Source organism: Mobula birostris, chromosome 13 (assembly GCF_030028105.1).
Source record: "Mobula birostris isolate sMobBir1 chromosome 13, sMobBir1.hap1, whole genome shotgun sequence".
In the NCBI taxonomy this organism is placed as follows: domain Eukaryota; kingdom Metazoa; phylum Chordata; class Chondrichthyes; order Myliobatiformes; family Myliobatidae; genus Mobula; species Mobula birostris.
In genome coordinates, this window is record NC_092382.1 from 10626891 (window position 1) to 10654048 (window position 27158).

The window sequence follows — 27158 nt, forward strand, 5'->3', positions numbered from 1 at the left end:
CCCAGTCTCTGAAAAAGGGGGTGGACTGTTCGGGACTGAGATGAGGGGAAATGTCTCCATTCCGAGGGTGGTGAATGTCTGTAAATCCCCACCACAGAGGCCAGTGAAGACTCAGTGATCATCCTCACATAAAACAGAGGCCGGCAGATGTGTGGAGACTAAAGGGATCGAGGAAATGAGGATCGGGCAGAGACATGTGGCTGAGATGGGAGAGCAGCCGTCATCTTGTTGATGGTTAGAGGGCTGAATGGCCACCTCCTGCTGTTTCTCTTTCTATTCAAATATTTTTATTGTTACTATCCAAAATTAATAAGAGTACATCGAAGTAACCAATTGTTTCAATTCTCCTGCTGTTTCTCACTTGATGTTTCAGTGTTCCTGTCCAGTGAGGCCGGAGTAAAGCGAATAGAAATTGTTTTCAACATAGAACTGATGTAAATGAAACCTGCACAATTCCTGTGTGGGTCTGATTGTGTGTCTGAGCGGGATGGGAATTGAACTAAAGCTCTGAGAACTCTGTGACCCGGGGGGGGGGCGTGAAGGGAAAGGGACAAGGACGATATGGAGGGAAAAGTTAAAAATGTTGCTGAAATAATACGGGAAATAATGAAATAAAGTGGGAAACGCGTCGGGCAGCGTGTGAGGGGCGAGGAGACGTCACCGGCTCACGTGGGAGACCCTCCACTCGTCACGTGATCCCGTTTTGCCGCAGAGATGCGGCATCTGCAAACACCAGGAATTCTGCAGATGCTGGAAATTCAAGCAACACACATTAAAGTTGCTGCTGGACACAGCAGGCCAGGCAGCAACTCTAGGAAGAGGTACAGTCGACGTTTCGGGCCAAGACCCTTCGTCAGGACCAAATGAAAGAAGAGCTAGTAAGAGATTTGAAAGTGGGAAGTGGAGGGGGAGATCCAAAATGATAGGAGAAGACAGGAGGGGGAGGGATGGAGCCAAGAGGTGGAAAGTTGTTGGCAAAACGGATATGAAAGGATCATGGGACAGGAGGCCTAGGGAGAAGGAAAAGGGGGAGGGGAACTCAGAGGATGGGTAAGGGGTATAGTCAGAGGGACAGAGAGAGAAAAGGAATGTGTGTCTATAAATAAATAAATACCAGATGGGGTACGAGGGGGAGGTGGGGCATTAGCGGAAGTTAGAGAAGTCGATGTTGATGCCATCAGGTTGGAGGCTACCCAGACGGAATATAAGGTGTTGTTCCTCCAACCTGAGTGTGGCTTCATCTTTACAGCAGAGGAGGCCGTGGATAGACATGTCAGAATGGGAATGGGATGTGGAATTAAAATGTGCGGCCACTGGGAGATCCTGCTTTCTCTGGCGGACAGAGCGTAGGTGTTCAGCGAGTCGATCTCCCGGTCTGCGTCGGGTCTCGCCAGTATACAGAAGGTGCTGTGGGAGGAAGTGCAAGGGCATGTGTAGCACTTGTTCCGCTTACAAGGATAAGTACCGGGAGGGATCTCCCAGCCCGCCCGCGCAGCATCCCTGGTTTGGTTCCGAGGCCCCGCCCACCGCGCTGATGACGCGCAGACGACATCGCGCATGCTCAGTACGGGCAGGGCGGTGTTGTTTTCCGTCCTTTGTTGAAGTGAGTCGGCGGTGGGATCGGGATCGGGATCCGGGAACGGATTATTCTCTGCGGGGCAACACCGACAATTTCCATTCGGTGAGTATTGAAGTCGGCCCCGAGCGGGGAGTTCTGATGTTGGGCAGTGAGTCCCTTTAACTTTCTCGAATTCAAACAAGAGAAAATCGGCAGATGCTGGAAATCCGAGCAACTTCCGCAAACTGCTGGAGGAACTCAGCAGGCCCGGCAGCACCCAGGAAAAGAGTACAGTCGCGTTACCGGCCGAAACCCTTCGGCAGGACAGGAGAATGAAAGGTGGGGGTGGGAAAGGGAGAGAGAAACACAAGGTGATCGGTGAAACCTGAAGGGGGAGGGGATGAACTTTCCCGAACTGGCAGCCTCGCCTCGCTTCCTTGACAGAATCTGCCGGGGTCGGTCCGGGTCGTGAGACCTTCACACCGAACCGTCTGAGATGAGCCGCCGCTCAGCCCCTGTTGTTCTGGCCCTGTTAGCAGGATGACATAAAACATATTTCTATAATGTTACTGACCAAGAATCGTATAATTTGTTTTCCGTGTGTTATCTGAATGCACTTGCCTATGATGCTTCTACAAATCAGTGAATTTCTCTACCTGTAACTTCCCGTACTTGCGCACTTGTCAATAAATTCAACAGGACCTGAGAAATCTCAGTGAGATTTGATTAGTGACGATCATCTTGGCAGCTCGGTTGGCCAAATGTAAAGATACAGGACACTGTTAAATGTAAGACGCTGAACAGTGTTGATGATCAGAGGGTTCTTAAAATTCATCGCTCCCTGAAAATGACTGCACAGATTGATCGGGTGCTTAAGAAGCCAAATGGCATGGTTGTCTTTATTAGTCGAGACATTGAGTTCAAAAGTCTGGAAGTTGTGTTGTAGCTTTATAAAACCCTGAGGGTGGCCTCATCTTGGCACAGGAGGAGGCGATGGGTTGACACGTCGAAACGGGTAAAAAAGGAGGGCATCTCCCTCGTCCTGGAATGAAAAGCCTCATACTGAGAGCAGATGCGGCGGAGACGGAGGAATTGTGAGAAGGGGATGGCATTTTTTTCAAGAGACAGGGTGAGAAGAGAAATGGTCCAGGTAGCTGTGAGAGTCTGGTGGCTTATAGTAGACATCAGTAGATAAGCTGTCTCCAGAGATAGAAACAGAAAGATCAAGAAAGGGGAGGGTAGTGTCGGAAATGGACCAGGTAAACTTGAGGGCAGGGTGAAAGTTGGAGGCAAACTTAATGAAGTCAACAAGCTCAGCATGCGTGCAGGAAGCAGCGCCAATGCAGTCGTTGATGTAGCGAAGGAAAAGTTGGGGACAGATACCAGTATAGGTTTGGAACATGGATTGTTCCACAAGGCCAACAAAAAGGCAGGCATAGCTGGGACCCATACGGGTGCCCATGGCTACACCTTTAGTTTGGAGGAAGTGGAAGGAGCCAAAGGAGAAATTATTAAGAGTAAGGACTAATTCTGCTAGACGAAGCAGAGTGGCAGTAGAGGGGAACTGGTTAGGTCTGGAATACAAACAGAAGCGGAGAGCTTTGAGACCTTCCTGGTGGGGATGGAGGTATACACGGACTGGACATCCATGGTGAAAATAAAGCGGTGGGGGCCAGTAAACATAAAATTATCAAACAATTTCAGAGTGTGAGAAGTGTCACGAACATAGGTAGGAAGGGATTGAACAAGAGGGGATAAAATAATGTCGAGGTATGCAGAAATGAGTTCGGTGGGGCAGGAGCAAGCTGAGACAATTGGTCTACCTGGACAGGCAGGTTTGTGGATCTTGGGTAGGAGGTAGAAATGGGAAGTGCAGGGTGTGGGAACCATCACCAACTTTATCTGCTCAGGAGATCTCCCATCCACTGCTATCAACCTTATAGTTTCCACACCCCCCACTTCCTGTTTCTACCTCCTACCCAAGATCCACAAACCTGCCTGTTCTTTTTTAAAGAAAGGGGCTTCCCACCTCCACCATCAACTCTGCTTTCAAATGCATCTCTCCCATTTCACGCACATCTGCTCTCACCCCATCCTCCCACCACACCTCTAGGAATAGGGTTCCCCTTGTCCTCACCTACCACCCCACCAGCCTCCGGGTCTAACATTTAATTCTCCGTAACTTCCGCCATCTCCAATGGGATCCCACCACTAAGCACATCTTTCCCTAACCACCCCCCCCCCAGCTTTCAACAGGGATTGCTCCCTATGCGACTTCCTTGTCCATTCGTCCCCCATCCCTCCCCACCGATCTCCCTCCCGGCACTTATCCTTGTAAGCGGAACAAGTGCTACACGTGCCCTTACACTTCCTCCCTCACTACCATTCAGGGCCCCAGACAGTCCGTCCAGGTGAGGCGACACTTCACCTGTGAGTTGGCTGCGGTAATATACTGCATCCGGTGCCCCGATGTGGCCTTCTATATATTGGTGAGACCCGATGCCGACTGGGAGACCTTTTCGCTGAACACCTACACTCTGTCCGCCAGAGAAAGCAGAATCTCCCAGTGGCCACACATTTTAATTCCATGTCCCATTCTCACTCTGATATGTCTATCCACAGCCTCCTCTACTGTCAAGATGAAGCCACTCTCAGGTTGGAGGAACAACACCTCATATTCCGTCTGGGTAGCCTCCAACCTGATGGCATGAACATTGACTTCTCTAACTTCCGTTAACGCCCTACATCCCCTTCATACCCGATCCGTTATTTATTTACTTTCCAGCTCTTAGCTCCATCCCTCTCCCTCCTGTCTTCTCCTATCATTTCTGATATCCCCCTCCCCCTCCCACTTTCAAATCTCTTACTATCTCTTCTTTCAGTTAGTCCTGATGAAGGGTCTCAGCCCAAAGCGTTCACTGTACCTCTTCCTATAAATGCTGCCTGGCCTGCTGCATTCATCAGCAAATTTTGTGTGTGTTGCTGGCCACTTATTCATTTATTTTCCAGCTATCTGCACTCCTGAAAGATGTATACACTTAACTCTCCCTGCGGAAGATCCCAATCAGCAACCCAGGCGGTCAATTTGCACACATTTAAAATTGTGAATGCCCCTCAGGACAGAGGGATGCATATTTAAAACCGAGATGCAGCAAAATTTCTTTAGCCAAAGTGTGACGAATTTGTGAAATTAGCAGAGTCAGCTGCGGAGGCCCGACTGGGGGTATTTAAGACCAACAGTAGATGGGAAATTAAGATAGGTGAGAGGTGGGAATGGGGCAAGAGCTGGGGAGTGAAAGTGGATCCAGGTGAGGGGCAGGTGGGAAGGTGGAAGTAGTGTTAGGGGTGGGAGAAGAGTCGTGGTGAAAACACGGGTGAGGTTAGACAGTGCAATGACGATTCACCAGACTGATCCCTGGAGTGGTGGGGTCATCATATGAAGAAGGATCAAATGTGATAACCCTTTCATTTAGAGAATCGGGGGCTGAGAGGTGAGCACATTGAAATGCACAACATCATTACCAGTTGAACTAGGGATCCCAGTCTCTGAAAGAGGGGATGTACAGTCTGGGACTGAGATGAATTAAATGAAATTGAATCGGATTTATTTCTTATGTCCTTCATATACGTGAGGAGTAAAAATCTTTATGTTGCATCTCTATCTAATTATGCAATGTGCAATCATAGTTATTTAAAGTAATTTATAATAAATAGAACAGTCAATGCAATATAGAGTACACTCGAGTCAGCGTGAGTTAATCAGTCTGATGGCCTGGTGGAAGAAGCTGTCCAGGAGCCTGTTGGTCCTGGATTTTATGCTGCGGTACCGTTTCCTGGATGGTAGCAGCTGGAACAGACTGTGGTTGGGATGGCTTGGTTTCCCAATGATTCTTCAGGCCCTTTTTACACACCTGGCCTTGTAAATGTCCTGAATAGTGGAAAGTTCACAACTACAAATGCGCTGGCCTCTCTGCATCACTCTCTGCAGAGTTCTGCGATTGAGGGAGGTACAGATCCCATACCAGGCAGTGATGCAGCCAGGCAGGATGCTCTCAATTGTGTCCATGTCAGACTTCTTCAAGCGTCTGAAGTGAAAGAGGCACCGTTGTGCCTTTTTCACCACACAGTCGGTATGTACAGAACAGGTGATGTCCTCAGTGATGTGGATGCCGAGGAACTTAAAGCTGTTCACTTTCTCAACCCGAGATCCAATGATGTCAATAGGGGTTAGCCCATCTCCATTTCTCCCGTAGTCCACAACCAACTCCTTTGTTTTGGCAACATTGAGGGAAAGGTTGTTTTCTTGACTTCTTCCCTGTAGGCCACCTCGTTATTGATTGAGATTAGGCCAATCAATGTAGTGTTGTCAGCAAATTTACTTAGCAGATTGGAGCTGTGGGTGGTGATACAGTCATGAGTATACAGGGAGTTAAAGGGAGGACACAATATGCAGCCCTGAGGGGCACCTGTGTTGGCAATCAGAGGGTTGGAGGTGAGGGAGCCCACTTTTACAACCTGCTGGCAATCTGACAGGAAGTCCAGGATCCAACTGCCCAAGGCAGGGTCAAGGTGAGGGCTCTGAGATTCTTATTGAGCCTGGATGGAGCTATGGTGTTGCATCCTGAACTCTAGTCCAAGAACAGCATTCTCATATCTTCTTCTCCAGATGTGTAAGGACGGTACGTAGAGCTGTGGCTATTGCATCATTTGTCGATCGATTGTTTCAGACTAAACACATTGATGAAGGGAAAGCCATGTGGTGTATATGGATTTCAGCAAAGCATTTGATAAGGTACCCCATGCAAGGCTTACAGAGAAAGTAAGGAGGCATGGGATCTAAGGGGACGTAGCTTTGTGGATCTGGAACTGACTTGCCCACAGAGGGCAAAGAGTGGTTATAGATGACTCATATTCTGCATGGAGGCCGGTGACCAGTGGTGTGCCTCAGGGACCTGTTCTGGGACCCTTACTCTTCGTGATTTTTATAAATGACCTGGATAACGAAGTCGAGAGATGGTTCGTAAATTTGCTGATGACACAAAGGTTGGGCATGTTGTGGACAGTGTGGAGGGCTGTCAGAGGTTACAGCAGGACATTGATAGGAATCAAAACTGGGCTGAGAAGTGGCAGATGGAGTTCATTCCAGATAAGTGTGAGGTGGCTCACTTTGGTAGGTCAAATATGATGGCAGATATAGTATTAATGGTAAGACTCTTGGCATTGTGGAGGATCAGAGGGATCTTGGGGTCCAAGTCCATAGGATGCCCAAAGTAGCTGCGTGGGTTGACTCTGTGGTTAAGAAGGCATGTGGTGCATTGGCCTTCATCAACTGTGGGATTGTTTAAGAGCTGCGATGTAATGTTGCAACTATATAGGACCCTAGTCAGAGCCCACTTGGAGTACTGTGCTCAGTTCTGGTCACCTCACGACAGGAAGGACGTGGAAACCATAGAAAGGGTGTAGAGGAGATTTACAAGTCTGTTGCCTGGATTGGGGAGCATGCCTTAGGAGAATAGGTTGAGTGAATTCGGCCGTTTCTCCTTGGAGCGACGGAGGATGAGAGGTGACCTGATGGAGGTGTACAAGATAATGAGAGGCATTGATCATATGGATAGTGAGAGGCCTTTTCCCAGGGCTGAAATGGCTAGCATGAGAGGGCAGAGTTTTAAGGTGCTTGGAAATAGGTAGAGAGGAGATGTCAGGGGTAAGTTTTTTACGCAGAGAGTGGTGAGTGTGTGGAATGGGCTGCCGGCGACGGTGGTGGAGGCGAAACGATAGCGTCTTTAAAGAGACTCCTGGATTGGTACATGGAGTTTAGGAAAATAGAGAGCTATGGGTAAGCCTAGGTAGTTCTAAGGTAAGGACATTTACGGCACAGCTTTGTGGGCCAAAGGGCCTGTGTTGTGCTGTGGGTTTTCTGTTTCAGGATCCGTACTCGGAGATATAATGTGGTGGCCATTACAGAGACTTGGATGGCTCAGGGTCAGGAAAGGTTACTTCAAGTGCTGGGTTTTAGATGTTTCAGAAAGGACAGGGAGGGAGGCAAAAGAGGTGAGGGTGTGGCACTGTTGATCAGAAATAGTGTCACGGCTGCAGAAAAGGTGGACATCATGGAGGGTTTCCCTACTGAGTCTCTGTGGGTGGAGGTTAGGAACAGGAAGGGGTCAATAACTTGGTGGTTTTTATAGGCCGCCCAATAGTCACGGGGATACCGAGGTGCAGATAGGGAAACAGATCCTGGAAAGGTGTAATAATAACAAAGTTGTCATGATGGGAGATTTTAATTTCCCAAATATTGATTGGCACCTCCCTGGAGCAAGCGGTTTAGATGAGGTGGAGTTTGTTAGGTGTGTTTAAGACGGTTTCTTGACACCATATGTAGATAAGCCTAGAAAAGGAGAGACTGTACTTGATTTGGTATTGGGAAATAAATCTGGTCAGGTGTCCGATCTCTCAGGGCACTTTGGAGATAGTGATCATAATTCTATCTCCTTTACAATAGCATTGAAGAGAGATAGGAACACAGAAGTTAGAAAAGTGTTTAATTGAAGTCAGGGGAATTATGAGGCTGTCAGGCAGGAAATTGGAAGCTTAAATTGGAAACAGATGTTCTCAGGGAAAAGTACGGAAGAAATGTGGCAAATGTTCAGGGGATATCTGTGTGGAGTTCTGCATAGGTATGTTCCAATGAGACAGGGAAGTTATGGTAGGGTACAGGAACTGTGGTGTACAAAGGCTGTAATAAATCTAGTCAAGAAGAAAAGAAAAGATTACAAAAGGTTCAGAGAGCTAGGTAATGCTAGAGATCTAGAAGATTATAAGGCTAACAGGAAGGAGATTAAAAAGGAAATTAGGAGAGCCAGAGGGGCCCATGAGAAGGCCTTGGTGGGCAGGATTAAGGAAAACTCCAAGGTATTCTACAAGGATGTGAAGAGCAAGAGGGTAAGATGTGTAAGAATAGGACCTATCAAGTGTGACAGTGGGGAAGTGTGTATGGAACCGGAGGAAACAGCAGAGGTACTTAGTGAATACTTTACTTCAGTATACACTATGGAAAAAGATCTTGGTGATAGTAGTGATGACTTGCAGCAGACTGTTAAGCTTGAGCATGTAGATATTAAGGGAGAGGATGCGCTGTAGCTTTTGGAAAGCATTAAGTTGGGTGAGTCACCGGGACCGGATGAGATGTACCACAGGCTACTGTGGGAGTCGAGGGAGGAGATTGCTGATCCTCTGGTGATAATCTTTGAATCATCAATGGGGACGAGAGAGGTTCTAGAGGATTGGAGGGTTGCGGATGTTTTTCCTTCATTCAAGAAAGGGAGTAGAGTTAGCCCAGGAAATTATGGACCAGTGAGTTGATGGAGAAGATCCTGAGAGGCAGGATTTATGAACATTTCGAGAGGTATAATATGATTAGGAATTGTCAGCATGGCTTTGTCAAGGGCATGTTGTGCCTTACGAGCCTGATTGAATTTCTTGAGGATCTGACTAAACACATTTGTGAAGGAAGAGCAGTAGATGTAGTGTATATGGATTTCAGTAAGGCATTTGAGAAGGTACCCCATCGCAGGCTTATGGGAAAGTAGGAGGCATGGGATCCAAGGGGACCTTGCTTTGTGGATCCAGAACTGGCTTGCCCACAGAAGGCAAAGAGTGGTTGTAAATGCATCATATTCTGCATAGAGTCCGGTGACCAGTGGTGTGCCTTAGGGATCTGTTCTGGGACCCGTGGTCTTTGTGATTTCAATAAATGACTTGGATGAGGAAGTGGAGGGATGGGTGAGTAAATTTGCTGATGACACAAAGGTTGGGAGTGTTGTGGATAGTGTGGAGGGCTGTCAGAGGTTACAGTGGGATGTTGCAGCTATATAGGACCCTGGTCAGGCCCCACTTGGAGTGCTGTGCTCAGTTCTGGTCACCTCACTACAAGAAGGATGTGGAAACCAATGAAAAGGTGCAGAGGAGATATACAAGGATGTTGCCTGGATTGGGGAGCATGCCTTATGAGAATAGGTTGAGTAAACTCGGTCTTTTCTCCTTGGAGCGACGGAGGTGACCTGATAGAGGTGTACAAGATGATGAGAGGCATTGATCATGTGTATAGTCAGAGGCTTTTTGACAGGGCTGAAATGGTTGCCACAAGAGGACACAGGTTTAAGGTGCTAGAGAGTTCGTACAGAGGAGATGTCAGGGTTAAGTATTTTACTCAGAGTGGTGAGTGTGTGGAATGGGCTGCCGTCAACGGTAGGGTCTTTTAAGAGACTTTTGGATAGGTAAATGGAGCTCAGAAAAATGGAGGGCTATGGGTAAGCCTAGTAATTTCTAAGGTAACGACATGTTTGGCACAGCTTCGTGGGCCGAAGGGCCTGTATTGTGCTGTAGGTTTTCTATGTTTCTAGTCGGCGAACCGTAGGAGGTGCATTTTGGGTGGTATCAAGCTGCTGATCCAGCATCAAGAACAACCCCATACACCTGCCCTCTCGCCATATCCTTTGCCCTGACAAATCAGTAAATTCTGCCATTTCGCCTTAAATATATGCATGAATTTGGCCTCCAGTGCAGCCTGTAGCCAAGCATTCCACAGATCTACTACAGTCTGGCTAAAAATTCTTCTTAACACTGCTCTAAAGGGTACCCCCCTCAATTTTGAGGCTGTGCCCTCTAGTGTTGGATACCCCCACCAAAGGAAAGATACTGGACTTCCACCCTAGCCAGTCCTTTCAACATTTGGTAGGTTTCAATGAGATCCTCCCCCCCCCCCCCACCCCCGCATCCTTCTAAATGCCGGTGAATATTGGCCCAAAGCCGCCAAACACTCCTCAGATGTTAACCCCTTCATTCCTGGAATCATCCTCGTTAATCTCCTCTGTACTCTGCACAATGAATACACATCCTTTCAGAGATATTGAGCCCAAAACCATTGACAATATTCAAAGTGTGGCCTGACTAGTGTCTTATAAAGGCTCGGCATTATCTCAAACAACATTATCTCCTTGTTTTTTATATTTTACTCCCCATCAAATAAAGGGCATTTTATTTGCCTTCTTTACCGCAGATTCAAACTATAAATTAACTTCCTCGGAGTCTTACATGAGGACTCCAAAGTCCCTCTGCAGCTCTGACATTTGAACCTTCTCCCCATTTAGATGATAGTGTGTACTATCATTCTTTGTACTAAAATGCATCATCATACTTTTCCCAACATTGTATTCAATCTGACACATTTTTGCCCATTCTTCCAATTTGTCTAAGTCCAGCTGCAGTCGCATTGTTTCCTCAGCACTACCTACCCCTCCACCTACCCGCATATCATCCGCAACCTTTGCCACAGAGCCATCAATTCTATTATCTAAATCATTGGCAAACAATGTGAAAAGCAGCAGACCGAATACTGACCCCTGTGGTACACCACTAGGCAGCCAACCAGAAAAGGCCTCCTTTATTCCCACTCGATGCCTCCTGCCTGCCAGCCATTCTGCTATCCATGCCAGTGTCTTTCCTGTAATGCCATAGGATTTTACCTTGTTAAGCAGCCTCATGTATGGCACCTCATCAAACGCATTCTGAAAATCCAAGTAAATGACATTATTCTGCTGTTGAAGAAAGGCTGAAAAAAAACCCAGAAGACTATAGACCAGTGCTTCTGACATCAGTAGTGTGGAAGTTATTAGAAGCACTGCATATATAAGTATTTGAAAAGACAGGACTGATGTTGTTTACATACACTTTTGCTAGCATTTAACAATCCCGTGTAGGAGGTTGGTCAAGAAAATTCATTTGCATCACGTTCAACGCAAGGAAGTAAATTGGAGTAGACAATGTTGTTTTGGGAGAAGGTAGACAGTGATGGTAGATGATTATCTCCATTAATTGGGGCTTATGACCAGTGGGGAGCCGCAGGAATGGTAGTTGGGTCTGTTGCTGTTTGCCATCTACATCAATGATTGGGATGATAATGTTTTTAACTTGATAAGCACATTTGCATATGACACCGAGATTGGGGATGTAGTTGACAGAGAGGCAAGTTTTCACAGGTTACAGTGGGATCTGGAACAGCTGGAAATACTGCGCTGACAATGGCAGACGGGATTTAATGCAGGCAAGTGTGAAGTGTTGCACTATGGTAGGTCTTACACAGTAAACAGTAGAGCACTAAAAATTGTGGTGGAACAAAAGGATCTGGGAATACAGGTCCATAATTCATTGAAAGTAGCACCACAGGTAGATCGGGTCGTAAATAAAAGCTTTTGCCAAAGTGACCTTCATAAATTAAATTATCGACTGCAGGAGACAGGATGTTATTTTGAAGTTGTATAAGACATCGATGAGGCTGAATTTAGAGTATTGTGTGTAGTTTTGGTCACCTACCTACGGGAAAGATGCAAGTAAGTTTGAAAGAGTACTGGGAAAAATTTCAAGGATGTTTCTGGAGGACCTGAGTGATAAGGAAAGGTTGAGTAGTTTCAGACTTTAATCCTTGAAACGCTAAAAATTGAGAGGGGATTCGATAGAGCAGTACAACAGGATGATGCGTATAGATAGGTAAATGCAAGCAGGCCTTTTCCACTGAAGTCGGGTGGAACGGCAACCAGAGATCATGCATTATGGGTGAAAGGTGAAAAGTTTTAGGGGGACATGAGTGAAGACGTCTTCAATCAGAGAGCGGAGAGACAGTGGAATGAGCTGCCAATAGAAGTGGTACATGCGAGCACGATTTCGCCTTTGAAAATATGGATGGGGGAATATGGCTACTGTGCAGGTGGGCGGGAACAGGCGGTTTAAATGATTCGGACAAAGCGTCTGTACTGTGTTCTGTTTCAATATGACTCTCTTAACTATGACTCTGTGACTCCTTGATCACAGACAAAGATTTGATTGAGTAAAGATCCGAAATTCATATCAGACTTGAATGATTCACACCTTAATTCCCCAAGAATATTCAACAGTGTGGATGTGTTTTGATGCGGTTTCAAACTGCCCACACACTCCCAGTCGCGGATCTTTCGTAACCAGGGAAAGACAAAATGCTGGAGTAACTCAGCAGGTCTGGGCAATATGTATGCAACTGAATACAACGGGGAATGTTTCAGGCCGAAACTCTTCAGTGGAACTGGAAAGGAAGGGGGAAGAGGCAATATCACTGATTGATTTGGAAAATGTGGGTTGCTTTTCTGTGAGACTCGGAGCTCAGGGTCTGTGTTTAACCAGCTGCCTGCATGTTCTTTAGAACAGGGAGTGGCCTTTCTGCTGAAACCAATTCCAACCGGTTTGACATTTCACTCTCAATCACGTAAACAAACTCACTTTAGTATTCTGGTGTATAATACACTTAAAGTAGTGCCACAGGTAGATTGGGTCATAAAAAAGAGCCTTTTCCAGATTGCCTGCGTAAATTAACGTACTGAATCCTGGAGATGGGGTGTTATTTTGAGGTTGGTGACATTGGTGCGTTTGAATTTGGAGTGTTTACTGTAGTTTTGGTCATCTACCTATAGAAGAGAAATAAATAAGGTTGAAAGAGTACTGGGAAAAGGTGTGGGTTGTTTTTCTGTGATATAACAACCTTAGGGTCTGGTGCAAGCAGCTATCTGGCCCCGCACATTCCACAGAACTGGAGGCAGTTTTTCCTAAAGCAGAACTTTAGGCCATTCTGCTAAAACCATATCCAACTGGTTTGTCGTTTCACTTTCATTCAGGTGTGAAAACATTCACATTATTAGTCTGCTTAACTGCAGGGAAGGTCAGTGAATGTGAAAACTGATATAAAGAACACTACTGGTAGTCTCGAAACCACAACGTTACCAATTACAGTCGATGCCCTGCTTGCTGCGAGTTTCCGGAATTTTATAGTTTTTTCCTTCAGACTCACATTGTCTATAGTTGTTTCTAAAACATTTTTTTCATGATTCCGTAAAAAAATCGGTTTGTGACAGTCACCAGACCAAAAGACACAGGAGCAGAATTCAGCCTGTCGATTCTGCTCCACCATTCCTTCATGGCTGATCTCTGCTCCCACTCAACCCCATATCCTTTAATGCCCTGACTGATCAGGAGACAATCAACTTCCACCTTGAATATACACACAGACTTGTCTGCCAGTAGAGTCTGTGGCAGAACATTCCACAGATTCACTACTCTCTGGCTGAAACAAATCCTTCTTTCATCTTTTCTGAACGGTCGCCCCTCAGTTTGGAGGCTGCGCCCTCTAGATTTTGGATACCCCCACCACAGGAACCATCCTCTCCCACATCCACCCTAGCCAGTCCTTGTAGCAGTTGGTAAGTTTCAATGAGATTCCCCAGCATTTCTCTAAATTCCAGTGAGTACAGGCCCAAAGCTGCCAAATGCTGTTCATACGTTAACCCTTCATTGCTGGAATCAATCATCCTCATGAACCTCCTGTGGTCACTCAACAAAGACAACACGTGCTCTTTGAGATATTGGGCCCAGAACTGTTGGCGACACTTGAAATATGGGCTGACCAGTGTCTCACAGAGACTCAGAATTTTCTCCTTCTTTTATATTCTATTCCCCTTGAAATAAATGACAACATTGCATTTGCCTTCTTTACCACAGACTCAACCTGTAAATTAACCTTGAGTCTTGCCTGAGTTCTCCTGATTCCCTCTGCAACTCTGATGTTTGAACCTTCTCCCCATTTAGCTGATAGTCTGCACTATTGTTCATTTTACCAAAATGCATTATCATACATTTCCCAACACTGTATTCAACCTGCCACTTTTTTGCCTGTTCTTTCAATTTGTCTGAGTTATTGCTTCATCAGCACTACCTATCCCTCCACCTATCTTCCTATCATCCACAAACTTTGCCACAAAGCCAACAATTCCATTATCTACATTATTGACAAACAATGTGAAAAGTAGCGGTCCAAATACAGAACTCTGACGAACATCACTAGTCACCGGCAGCCAACCAGAAAAGGCCCCTTTTATTCCCACTCATTGCCTTCTGCCTGTCAGCTATTCAGCTGATCATACCAGTCTCATTCCAGTAATGCCACAGGATTTTAGCTTGTTAATTAGCCTCATGTGTGGCACCTTATCAAACGCCTTCTGAAAATGCAGGTAAGTTACATTCACTGTCTCCCCGTTGTCCACCCTGCTTGTTACTTCCTTGAAGAACTCTAGCAGATTTATCAGGCAAGATTTTCCTTTCCAGAAACCATGATGATTTTGACATATTTTATCACTAGTCTCGAAGTATCCTGAAACCTAATTCTTAATAATAGGCTCCAACACTTTCCCAACCACTAGCATTAGGCTAACTGGTCTATAATGTCCTTTCTTTTACTGTCCTCGCTCCTTAATGAGCAGAGTGACATTTGCAATCTTCCACTTCTCCGGGTCCTGCCAGAATCAAATGATTCCTGAAAGATCATGACCAATGCATCCGTTATTTCTTCAGCAACCTCTCTCAGGACTCTGGGATGTGGCCCAGTTGACTTATCCACCTTTCGATCTTTGAGTTTGTATTGTACTTCTTTTCTTTGTAATAGCAATGACACTCATTCCTGCTCCCTGACACTCACAGACCTGTGGCACACTGCTAGTGTCTTCCACAGTGAAGACTGATGCAAAGTACCTGTTATGTTCATCTGCCATTTCCTTCTCCTCCATTACTCCATTGCATTTTAAGGACTCTTTATCTCATTATCTCATGTTGTCATTATTTATTGCTATTTATTTTATATTTCCATTTGCACAATTTGGTATCTTCTGCACTCTGGTTGATCTTTCATTGATCCTGTTAGTTACTATTCTATAGATTTGCTGAGTATGCCCACAGGAAAATGATTTTCCATCATTTTCCAGTGTCCAATATCAACTCTCACCTCCCTTTTACTCTTTATATAACTGAATAATCTTCTGGTATCCTGCTTCATGTTATTGGCTAGTCTGCCTTGATGTTTCATCTTCTCCTTTCCTGCAGCTGCTTTGGTTCCCTTTTGTTGGAATTTAAAAGCTTCCCATTCATCAAACTTCCCACTCACGTATGAGAAAGGAGGGGTGAGGGTGATGGGTGGCAAGGGGAGTGGGGTGAGTTGGGAAGGGAGAGGGAGAGAGAGGGATGAAGCGAGCAGGGTTATGGAGAGTGGCGGTGGGGAGCCATGAATGAGTAGCGAGGCAGTGTGTCTGGTCAGAATTATTCATCCACAGTGGCAAGGACGTTAGTTATGGCTGATCACAAGTCACTGAAAAAAATCTATGGTATTAATACGGTTCCCGGTCTCTGTGTCCGACACTGGGCATTGTACTGCACACGGTTCCCAGTCTGCAATCCCACAGCAGGGTTTTTACCAAGCACAATTCCCATTCTCTGTATCCCATTGTGCACCATTTGCTGTGTCCTTCTCCGACACCGGATGTTTTGCCACACATGATTCCCAATCAGGCTATCCCACACCAGGGGTTGTACTGGGCACTGTTCCTGTCTCTGTGTCAAACTGTCAATCTATCAAGTCCCATTGACCATACCTCTGTACCCCACCCACCCATGTACTTATCCAAGTTCCTCAAACAGACATTCTTAAGACCTCAGACAAAGTCAGCAATCAAAAGGCTGTGACTAACATTCTAAGATGCTTGTATTTTAATGCAAGAAGTATGGAAGGCAAGGCAGATGAGCTCAGGGCATGGATCAACACATGGAATAATCATGTTATAGCTCTTAGTTAGACTTAGTTGCAGGAGGGGCAGGATTGCTTGCTCAATATTAAGGGGTTCGGTAGCTGTAGACAGGACAGAGCGGAAAGGATTAAAGGGGAGGGGTCGTGTTACTACTCAGGGAAAATGTCACCACTGTGCTCAGTCAGGACACACAGGAGAACTCGTCCAGTGAGGCTTTCATGGAGGAAATGAAGAATAAAAATGGTATTCCACTTCATTCAGGCCATAGTACAAAGCATCCGATAATCCCTGAGATTTAGAGGACAAACTTGTAGAACTTATCACAGACTGCTACAAGAAACATAATTTGCTATGGTAGGTGATTTAAACTTTTCACATATAGATTGGGACTCCAAAACTGTAAAATGTCTGGATATGATAGAGTTTGTCAGATGTGTTCAGGAAGGTTTCCTTAATCAGTAGGCCAAGTGGTTAAGGCATTGGACTAGCGACCTGAAGATCGCAAGTTCGAGCCCCAGCCGTGGCAACGTGTTGCGTCCTTGAGCAAGGCACTTAATCACACATTGCTCTGCGACAACACTGGTGCCAAGCTGTATTGGTCCTAATGCCCTTCCCTTGGACAACCTTGGTGTCGTGGAGAGGGGAGACTTGCAGCATGGGCAACTGCTGGTCTTCCATACAACCTTGCCCAGGCCTGCGCCCTGGAGAGTGAAGACTTTCCAGGCGCAGATCCAAGGTCTAGCAAGACTAATGGATGCCGATAGGGGATAAGACAGGGGCGATGTAGTAAGTTTCTGTAGGGCAGTGCTTTGCATTGAGTGATCATAATACAATTAATTTCAAAGTAATTATGGATTCATGGGTGCAGATTCTGAACTAGAGATAGGGCAATTTTAATGGTGTCACAAACGATCTGGCAAGTGTGCATTTGGACAGATTGTTTTCTAGCAAGGGTGCACATGGTAAGTGAAATATTGAGAGTACAAAGCTTGTGTGTGTTTTTTTTGTCAGAATTAAAGGTAATTATAGCAGGCTTAGAGAACTTTGGTTCTCAAGAGTTATTGCGGCACTGGTTAAGAAACTAAAAAAGAAGGTGCATCTCAGATATGGGGAGGGTGGAATAAATCAGGTACTTTTGGAGTGTAAGGAATGCAAGAGAGCATAAAGAAAGAACATGAGAGCTACAGTAAGGAATGAGGTTGTCCTAGCAGGCAAAATGAAGGAGAATCCTAGGAGATCTACAGATATGATAAGGGCACAAGGATTGTAAGGAATGAAATTGGTCCTCCTGGAGATCAGGGTAGTAATCTATGTGTGGCCACAAATGGAATATGGGAGATCATAGGAGGGGGGACACAAAATCTAAAAAAGTGAGGCAAAGCAGAACTGAAGCCAGAGATGCTATTTAGTGTACAGAGGAGGGGGTGATTGCAGTCACAAGGCAGGTTAAGATAGATAAATCTCCAGGGCCTGACAAGGTGTCCCCTTGGCTGATGCTTTGCAATCCCATGTAAACAACATCCACTGCCTTGCTGCCTTCAACTTTCCTGACATCCTTTTTGAAAAACTGTATAGGATTGATTGGACATGCTGGTTCTCATTAATCAGGCCATGTCTGTTGAAGTATGTATAAATCCAGTCTCTCAGAATACCATCCAATTACTTTCCCACTGCTGATGTCAGGCTCACCGGCCTATAATTTCCTTGGTTATTTTTAGAGACTTGATTGAACTGCCGAACAACATAGACTATTCTCCATTGCACCGGTTACTCACCTGTCGCTTAGGATGATGCCAATATCTCTGCTAGGACCCTGTAAATTTCTGCATTTGCCTCCATCAGGATCTGAGGGAACACCTTGTCAGGCCCTGTGGATTAATCCATCCTGATCTGGCTCAGGCAGAAAACGACTCTTCCTCTGTAATCAGTGAAAAGCCTCACCCTGGGAACAGATCCAGCAGAGAGGAAGGAACGAAAAAAAATGGAATAGCATTTTTACAGGAGGCAGGGCAGAAAGAGTTATTGTCAAGATAGCCGTGGTAAATTTATAAAAGAGTTTTCTTCCAGAGATCGAGCAATGAGAGAGAGGTTTCAGAAACGGACAATGTGAATCTAAAGATGGGATGAAGTTGGAAGCAACATTGAGGAAATTGATGACCTGATCATGGATATATAAAGCAGCACCAATGCAGTCGTCAATTGAATTGAAATGACTTTATTACTTACATCCTTCATATACATGAGGAGTAAAAATGTTTACATCGCGTCTCTGTCTAAATGTGCAATGAGCAATTTATAGTAATTTATAATAAATATGTACAATAATATAACATAGAAATACAGTTGTGTCCGCATGAATTAAGCAGCCTGATGGCCTGGTGGAAGAAGCTGTCCTGGAGCCTGTTGGTCCTGGCTTTTATGCTGCAGTACCGTTTCCCGGATGGTAGCAGCTGGAATAGTTTGTGGCTGGGGTGATTTGGGTCCCCAATGATCCTTCGGGCCCTTTTTACACACCTGCCTTTTTAAATGTCCTTTATAGTAGGAAGTTCACATCTACAGATGCGCTGGGCTGTCCGCACCACTCTCTGCAGGTTCCTGCGATTAAGGGAAGTACAGTTCCCATACCAGGCAGTGATGCAGCCAGTCAGGATGCTCTCAATTGTGTCCCTGTAGAAAGTTCCTAGGATTTGGGGGCCCATCCCAAACTTCTTCAACCATCTGAGGTGAAAGAGGTGCTGTTGTGCCTTTCTCACCACACAGCCGGTGTATACAGATCACGTCAGATCCTCGGTGATGTTTATACCGAGGAACTTAAAGCAGTTCACCCTATCAACCCCAGATCCACTGATGTCAATAGGGGTTAGCCTGTCTCCATTCCTCCTGTCGTCCACAATCAGCTCCTTTGTTTTTGTGACAATGTAATGAAAGAAACATTATCTGAAAGGGGTTGGAACATGGACTGTTCTACGTAGCCAACAAAAAGCATGGAGAGCTGAGGGCCATGCAGGTGCCAATGGCTAACCCTCAATTCTGGAAATAATGAGAGCAGCCAGAGGAGAACTTGTTAAGGGTGAGGACCAGTTCTGCCAGACGGAGGAGGCTGGTTGGTACTTTCGTGGAGAAAGAAGCAAATATCTTCTTGACAGGGGAATAGACGTGTATAGGTACTGGACATCCAGGGTGAAAATGTGATGGTCAGGGCTTGGGAATTGAAGTTGTTGAGAAAAAAGTATGTTTAAATCTCTCTCTGCCTTCCTTCCAGCTCAATATCATTGTTCCTACTGCAGGGCGACCAAAACCAAGCACAGTGTGGCAACACCAACCTCTTGTGTAACTGTGACGTAACCTCTCAACTCCGATACTCAGTGCCTTTTCCTATGAAGCCAAGTGCATTCTCTATCGAACTGTCTAAATGTTACTCTATTTTAGGGAACTGTATACCTGACATTGGTACGATCGGTGCATCAGAAACCAAACAATGGGATAGAGTGAATACAGGTCAAATTCCTCTCCCACAGTCCCCTCTCAGTTCAAATGCTCTCACACTCGGTATCCCCCCTCTATCCAACTTCTCCCTCTCCCCCCCCCTCCAGATTGACTTATTTAATTAACTTGTGTATATATATATATATTCAGATATATGTACAGAAGATGGGTGTTTCAGGTAAAATAACGGAAACTCTCAAAAACTGATAGCAATTTTATCAAGTAGACATTCAGACTGCAGACACTGCTGAACTTTCTTTTCTATACCATTGTGTTTTTATTGTTTTTCCCCATGTAACAGAAGTATTTAAATACTGTATTAAATTAGCTTTGTTCACAGTTGAATGTGAGTGCGAAATATCAAACCGATTTGTTTGTTTTCCGCACAGAAGCTGCTCCCTGCTCTGAGGAATGTGTGCGAGTTGGAATCTGCCTTGCAAACAGGCAGCAGCTTGTACACAGAAAATCGCGTTGTGAGTCTCACTGAACAGCAACACCGGCCCCTCTCCCATAGCTACTGAATGACCCTGGCCTGATGGTCTGGGATGAAGTTAGAAGAAAATGACATGAAAACATACCCACACTGAGACTGAGCATTCTTGGTGAATTAAGGTGAGAATAATTCAGCTTCTGATATTTATTTCCGATCTTTATTTCCAGTCAACATGTTACCTATGTTTTGGATCAGTGACCAAGAAGATATTCGCAAACAAGAGAAAATGCTGCAGATGCTGGAAATCGGAGAAACACACACAAAATGCTGGAGAAACTCAGCAGGCCAGGCAGTGTCTATGGAGAAGAGTGAACAGTGGACATTTCAGGCTGAAACCCTTCGGCCAGGACTCCTTTCCTAGATGCTGCCTGGCCTGCTGAGTTCCTCCAGCATTTTGTGTGTATTGCAAGAAGTTAATCGCTCTATTTTGTCTCTTCTGTTGGTTGTGGTATTTGTGTTCTTGCATTTTCCTGTCTGCACGGTTGAGATTTTCCACAATTTATGTCAATGTTAAAAACTTCTTGAATCAGGGGTTACGATTTCAAAGCAAGTGTGCGAAAAGCCGTTTTGCCAACACAGCTTCTCTTTCCAAAACTTGTCATTTCAGATGAATGCATGTTGTTTTTCTCATTGTGACTGTGTTTATTGTGGGTATTTCGAGCTGATGTCCTCAACTTCCTTTAGAAGCAAAGACATTGATTCTGTTCAAGGTCTCGACACAGCAGACAGTGGGGGCTGGGGGTGGGTGGAGTTGTGATCAGTTAGAGAAAGCTGCAGGCGGGCATTGTGGAATGAAAGCCATGATTTCACTGCGTGGGGCAGGAGGTTCGATGGGCTGAGTGGCCAATTTCTGCCTGGTATGTTCACAAGAAAAGCTCTGACTACAGAGTTACTGTAAACTAATTTAATGAGTACGGACCAAGGCAAATAACCTGTTGCTGAACAAAAATCAAGGGAAGAGATTGCTGAGCCTCTGGCTAGGATCTTTATATCCTTGTTGTCCACAGGAATGGTACCGGAGGATTGGAGGGAGGTGAATGTTGTCCCCTTGTTCAAAAAAGGTAGTAGGCATAGTCCAGGTAATAATAGACCAGTGAGCCTTACGTCTGTGGTGGGAAAGCTGTCGGAAAAAATTCTTAGAGATAGGACCTGTGGGCATTTAGAGAATCATGGTCTGATCAGGGACAGTCAGCATGGCTTTGTGAAGGGCAGATTATGTCTAACAAGCCTGATAGTTCTTTGAGGAGGTAACCAAGCATATAGATGAGGGTAGTGCAGTGGATGTGATCTATATGGATTTTAGTAAGGCATTTGACAAGGTTCCACACGGTAGGCTTATTCAGAAAGTCAGAAGGCATGGGATCCAGGGAAGTTTGGCCAGGTGGATTCAGAATTGGCTTGCCTGCAGAAGGCAGAGGGTCATGGTGGAGGGAGTACATTCAGATTGAGGGATTGTGACTAGTGGTGTCCCACAAGGATCTGTTCTGGGACCTCTTCTTTTCCTGATTTTTATTAACGACCTGGATGTGGGGGTAGAAGGGTGGGTTGGTAAGTTTGCAGATGACACAAAGGTTGGTGGTGTTGTAGATAGTGTAGAGGATTGTCAAAGATTGCAGAGAGACATTGATAGGATGCAGAAGTGGGCTGAGAAGTGGCAGATGGAGTTCAACCCGAAGAAATGAGAGGTGGTACACTTTGGAAGGACAAACTCCAAGGCAGAGTACAAAGTAAATGGCAGGATACTTGGTAGTGTGGAGGAGCAGAGGGATCTCGGGGTACATGTCCACAGATCCCTGAAAGTTGCTTCACAGGTGGATAGGGTAGTTAAGAAAGCTTATGGGGTGTTAGCTTTCATAAGTCGAGGGATAGAGTTTAAGAGTCGTGATGTAATGATGCAGCTCTATAAAACTCTGGTTAGGCCACACTTGGAGTACTGTATCCAGTTCTGGTGGCCTCACTATAGGAAGGATGTGGAAGCATTGGAAAAGGTACAGAGGAGATTTACCAGGATGCTGCCTGGTTTAGAGAGTATGGATTATGATCAGAGATTAAGGGAGCTAGGACTTTACTCTTTGTAGAGAAGGAGGATGACAGGAGGCATGATAGAGGTGTACAAGATAATAAGAGGAATAGATAGAGTGGATAGCCAGTGCCTCTTCCCCAGGGCACCACTGCTTAGTACAAGAGGGCATGGCTTTAAGGTAATGGGTGGGAAGTTCAAGGGGGATATTAGAGGAAGATATTTCACTCAGAGAGTGGTTGGTGCGTGGAATGCACTGCCTGAGTCAGTGGTGGAGGCAGATACACTAGTGAAGTTTAAGAGACCACTAGACAGGTATATGGAGGAATTTAAGGTAGGGGCTTATCTGGGAGACAGGGTTTGAGGGTTGGCAAACATTGTGGGCTGAAGAGTCTGTACTGTGCTGTACTATTCTATGTTCTATAACTATTGCAGTAATTAAATCATCCAGATCGTTGACAGAGATGATGAGCAATAATGAACTCAGCACTGAACCCCGCTGCACTCCACGAGTCATTGGTCTCCAGTCAGAGAGTCAAACCATCTTCCACCACTTACTGGCTTCTCCCGTGAAACCAATGTCGAAGTCAGTTTGCCACCTCATCCTGAATGCCAAACCCCTGGACCTTCTTGACTAATCTGCCATGTGGGACTCTGCCAAATGTCTTGCTAAATTGTACTAAACTATATATTTTTAATTCAGTAAAGTAACTGCTCTTTTTCCTAGAGCAGTAATTGTCTCGTTGTCCCAGTCTGATAACTGACCAACAACATTCTTGCACGTTATACTTTCGCTGCTCCGGGGAGAAACTAACCATGAAAGTTATGAAATATGAAATTATACAGTTGTGCTGTTGCCCAATGCCCAGTGTCTGAGTCCAGGATCTGATGTCCCCGGGGCTGCTGCAGCACCGTCCACACTGCAAGTGTCCTCTCAGGGCAGTGGAGTGAGTCTGCTTCAAAAAGCCTGGGATATCCCTATGAACACAGCCCCAAATCGGCAATGTCCAGAGTCTGGCTGTGTGGAAAGTGAAATGAAAAAGATGGTTTCCCATCTCCAACGAGCAGAGCAGTGGCATTACTGCCCCACAGCGGCTGTGATTGGGTCCCAGGGATAGGGAATGTGATCTTTGTCTGTCTATCTGCACAGTTTGTTATTGGGGAACGGAGAAGAACATGGGAAGTGGATCTTCAGCCCGATGGACCAATCAGAATTAATCCCCGAAGAGTCATCAGGACGATGTGTCATATCATAGGCATATGTTTCAACATTATTGGCTTTGTGACAGCGGTACAATTCAATATATATGATAATAGAAAGAAACTGTATTACAGTAAGTATCTGTCACTAAAAGTTAAATCAAATAAGTTATGCAAAAATGAATTCAGTGAAGTAGGTTCATGGGTTCCATGTCAATTCAGAAATCAGATGGCAGAGGGAAGGAAACGGTTCCTGACTCGTTGAGTGTGTGCCCTCAATCTCCTGTACCACCTTCCTGGTGATACCAATGAGAAAAGGGCATCTCCTTGGTGAAGCAGATCCCTAATGACTGATGCTGCTGTTTTGAGGCATCGCTCCATGACGATGTCCTGGATGCTATGGAGACCACTGCCCATGATGGAGCTGACTGAATTGACAACATTCCTGACAGTATTTCGGTCCTGTGCAGTAGCTTCTCCACTTACCCCACCCCACCATATCCAGCGGTGTGCAGCCAGTTAGAACAATTTTTACAGTACAGCTGTAGAAATCTGCGAGTCTTTGGTCACATCCCGAATCTCGTCAAAACTCCTAATGAAATATAGTCTTGACGTGCCTTCTTTGTAACTGCATCGATACGTTGGGCACTGGATAGATCCTCAGAGATGTTGACACACAGGAACATGAAGTCGCTCACTTTGTCCACTGCTGACCGATCAATGATGATTGGTGTGTCTGTGCCCTCATCTTACCCGTTCAGAAGTCCACAGTTAGAGTGTTGGTCTTACCGATGTTGAGTACAAGGTTGTTGCTGGAACACCACTCATCTAGGTGATATATCTCACTCTTGTTTGCCTTCTCGCCATCTGAAAATCTGTCAACAATAGCGGTGTCGTTAGCAAATCTGTCACTGGCATTTGAGCTGAGGCGAGCCGCACAGCCATGGCTGCAGAGAGAGTGGAGCAGTGGGCGAAGCACATATCCTTGAGGTGCACCAGTGTTGATTGTCAGCGATGTGCAGGCGTTATTTCCAATCTGCACAGATTGTGCTTTTCCAGTGAGGAAATCCAGGATCCAGTTGCAGAGGGAGGCAGAAAGTCCCAGGGGTTTGAGATTTTTGATCAGAACTATAGGAATAATTGCATTACACGCTGAGCTCTAGTCGAGAAACAAGCCTCGTGATGAGCCGATGAGTTCGCATTGTGACCTATTACGGATACAGGAAAATTGCGATAGGCAGAGCTAACTCTCGTCATCCAAACCTCTCAAAGCATTTCATCACAGTAGTTGTGATTGCTGTGGACGATAGCCTTTAATGCAACTCACACTGCTTTTCCTGGGCACTGGTATAATTGTTAGCCTCTTAAGGGATGTGGAAACTTCCAACTGCAGCGAAAACAACCCCATCTCCGAGACGTTCATAGAATACAACTCCTGTTGTTCTGGGTGGCTGAAATCCCTTGTAACTCTCTGTGACGACTGCATCCACCACATCCTCTCTCTCCCAAAATCGATGGAAACACAAACATTTTCCCACGATGCCCCAGGATTAGTCTCAGTAAGGGTCTCTATAAATGCCATCAGCGTCCCATGATGGGGTGCAGAATGGCGCACTGTAATGCTATTTAAAGACCCAAGTGGGGCTCGGTTTCAGACACCAGTAATGCCATCAGTGTCCCAGGATGGGGCACAGAATGGGACACCAGTAATCAAATTCATTATCTCAGGGGCGAGGTTATGTGGGGCGAGAACCCGTTTGGCTGTGTTACCCAAATTACCAAATTTCCCCGGGATTAATAAAGTATATCTATCTATCTATCGATCTAGCGTTTTGGCTGTGTTATGAGGTCGGTGCATCTGGACCGTTTACTCCTGTCCCTGTTGCAGCCTGTCTGTATAATGTTAATTTGATAAATATCTCAGCAGTTGATCTACAGATATATTTGGACACGCTGCGGCACTGTAATTTTATATCAATGCAGAATGGTGATAATTTGGAACAATTTAACTCATTACTGTCAATTTGTTAATGATGGTGGATTTAAAGTCTGGAAGAAAATGTCGAAGTCTCATGGGTCAATGACAGTGGAAGCAGACAGATCAGTTGTCTTTGCTCCTGCCTCGTGCTTGGAAATGGAGACTGCCATTTTGTGGAACTGTTTTACATCCTCCATTTTGATAGACAAAGTTGCTTTGCTTTCTGTGTTTTAAAATAGGCACAATGATGCTTCAGGTCATCAACTGAACTAGAGATCTTTTCCAAAGAAGTTATTTGTGAGGTGTTCTTTGATATAATATAACATGCAGTTTTGTGAATGCTGGGGATGGTGCCAGCCTGATGTGATTCGAGATGATTACTGAAGAGAACGCATTACGGTTCTCTTCCTAGTTATTCCCCTGCTCTTGATGAATGTATAGAATGGCTTATGATTCACTTTAATCCAACTTGCCAAGAATTTTTAATGACCCCTCTTGGCTTTTGTAATTCCCTTTTTTAGTTATTTTCTGGTGTATTTATACTGCTCATGTGTTCTGTTTGATCCTAACTCTGAAGCTTTACATACATTTCCTTTTCCTTCTTGATCAAGTTTATCACCTCCCGGCTATCTCTAATGTTTTTGAGTCTTTTCATCCCCGTCCTTTCGTTTAACAGGAACATTTGATAAATATCAAATGTTGAATGGTTCACACAGTAATTCCCCAAGAATAGTCCAACAGCGTTTTGACACATTGCAAACTGCCACACACACGTTCCTCACAACTGCTGAAATCAAATGGAACCGGTTCGACAAATCACTCTCAGTCTGATGTGAACAAAGTCACTTTAATATTGTATTGTATGGTCCTGACGAAGGGTCTCGGCCTGAAACGTCGACTGCACCTCTTCCTACAGATGCTGCTTGGCCTGCTGCGTTCACCAGCAACTTTGATGTGTGTTGTTTGTTAATATTGTATTTATCCATTTCTGCTGCAGGGTAGAGTGATAGAACCCTTAACGTGATATAAAGAACATGACCTATGGTCTCGAACCCGTAACGTTACAAGTTACAGTTACTGCCCTGTTTGCTGTGAGTTTACAAAATTTTATTTTTACCTCAGCTCTCATCATCCGCAGTTGCTTTTTTTTAATTCCAAGATTCCTTCAAATAAACCAGTCTGTGCCATTCCCAACTGCGGCATTCTGTAAATTAACTAACATTACCCTCGGGTAGGGAAGCTGCAGTGTTCCCAGTCACAGATCCCACTGAACGTTTAACTGCTGTTGATGTAAGGGTGAGTGCAAGGGGGAGACCGTGAGGGTAAGGGGAAGGGCAGGGTGAGTGTGTGGAAGGTGGAGAGGGGGAAGCTGAAATTGTGTGGGGGAAGTAGAGAGATGGGGAATGAAGGGAGAGGGCAAGAGAGAGGTGGAGTAAGAGAGTGAGATGTGGGGAGGGAAAGAAGGGGAGAGGGACAAAGGGGGGAGTGAGGTGGGGAGAGGGAAAGCAGGGTTAGAGGTCTAGCGCGAGGGGATAGAGAGGGGGAGAAGTACAGCGAGGGAAAGAAAGGGCAGTGAGAGGGATGGATGGATGGTGAGAGGGTAATGGGAAGCGTAGAGAGAGGGGATTGGAATAGGAGAGAGGATGAAGGAAAGAGGCAGAGAGAGAGAGGAGCGAGAGTGTGGAAGGAGTAAATGGTGGGGAGAGTGAGGGAGTGACATAGTAGGAGATAGGGTTAGGGAGAGTAGGAGGGGAAGGTAGAATAAATGTTGT

The 27158-nt window shown here is 45.4% G+C and overlaps 1 protein-coding gene across 1 annotated transcript in view; it reads left to right on the forward strand.

The window, feature by feature from the left end:
• Positions 1-1111: 1111 nt before the first annotated feature.
• Positions 1112-27158, forward strand: part of LOC140207807 (uncharacterized) — a 151856-nt gene continuing 125809 nt past the window's right edge. The window contains exons 1-2 of the mRNA XM_072276370.1: positions 1112-1681; positions 20085-20307. The gene's annotated coding sequence lies outside the window, so the exon portion shown is untranslated. The remainder of the gene's footprint in view (positions 1682-20084; positions 20308-27158) is intronic.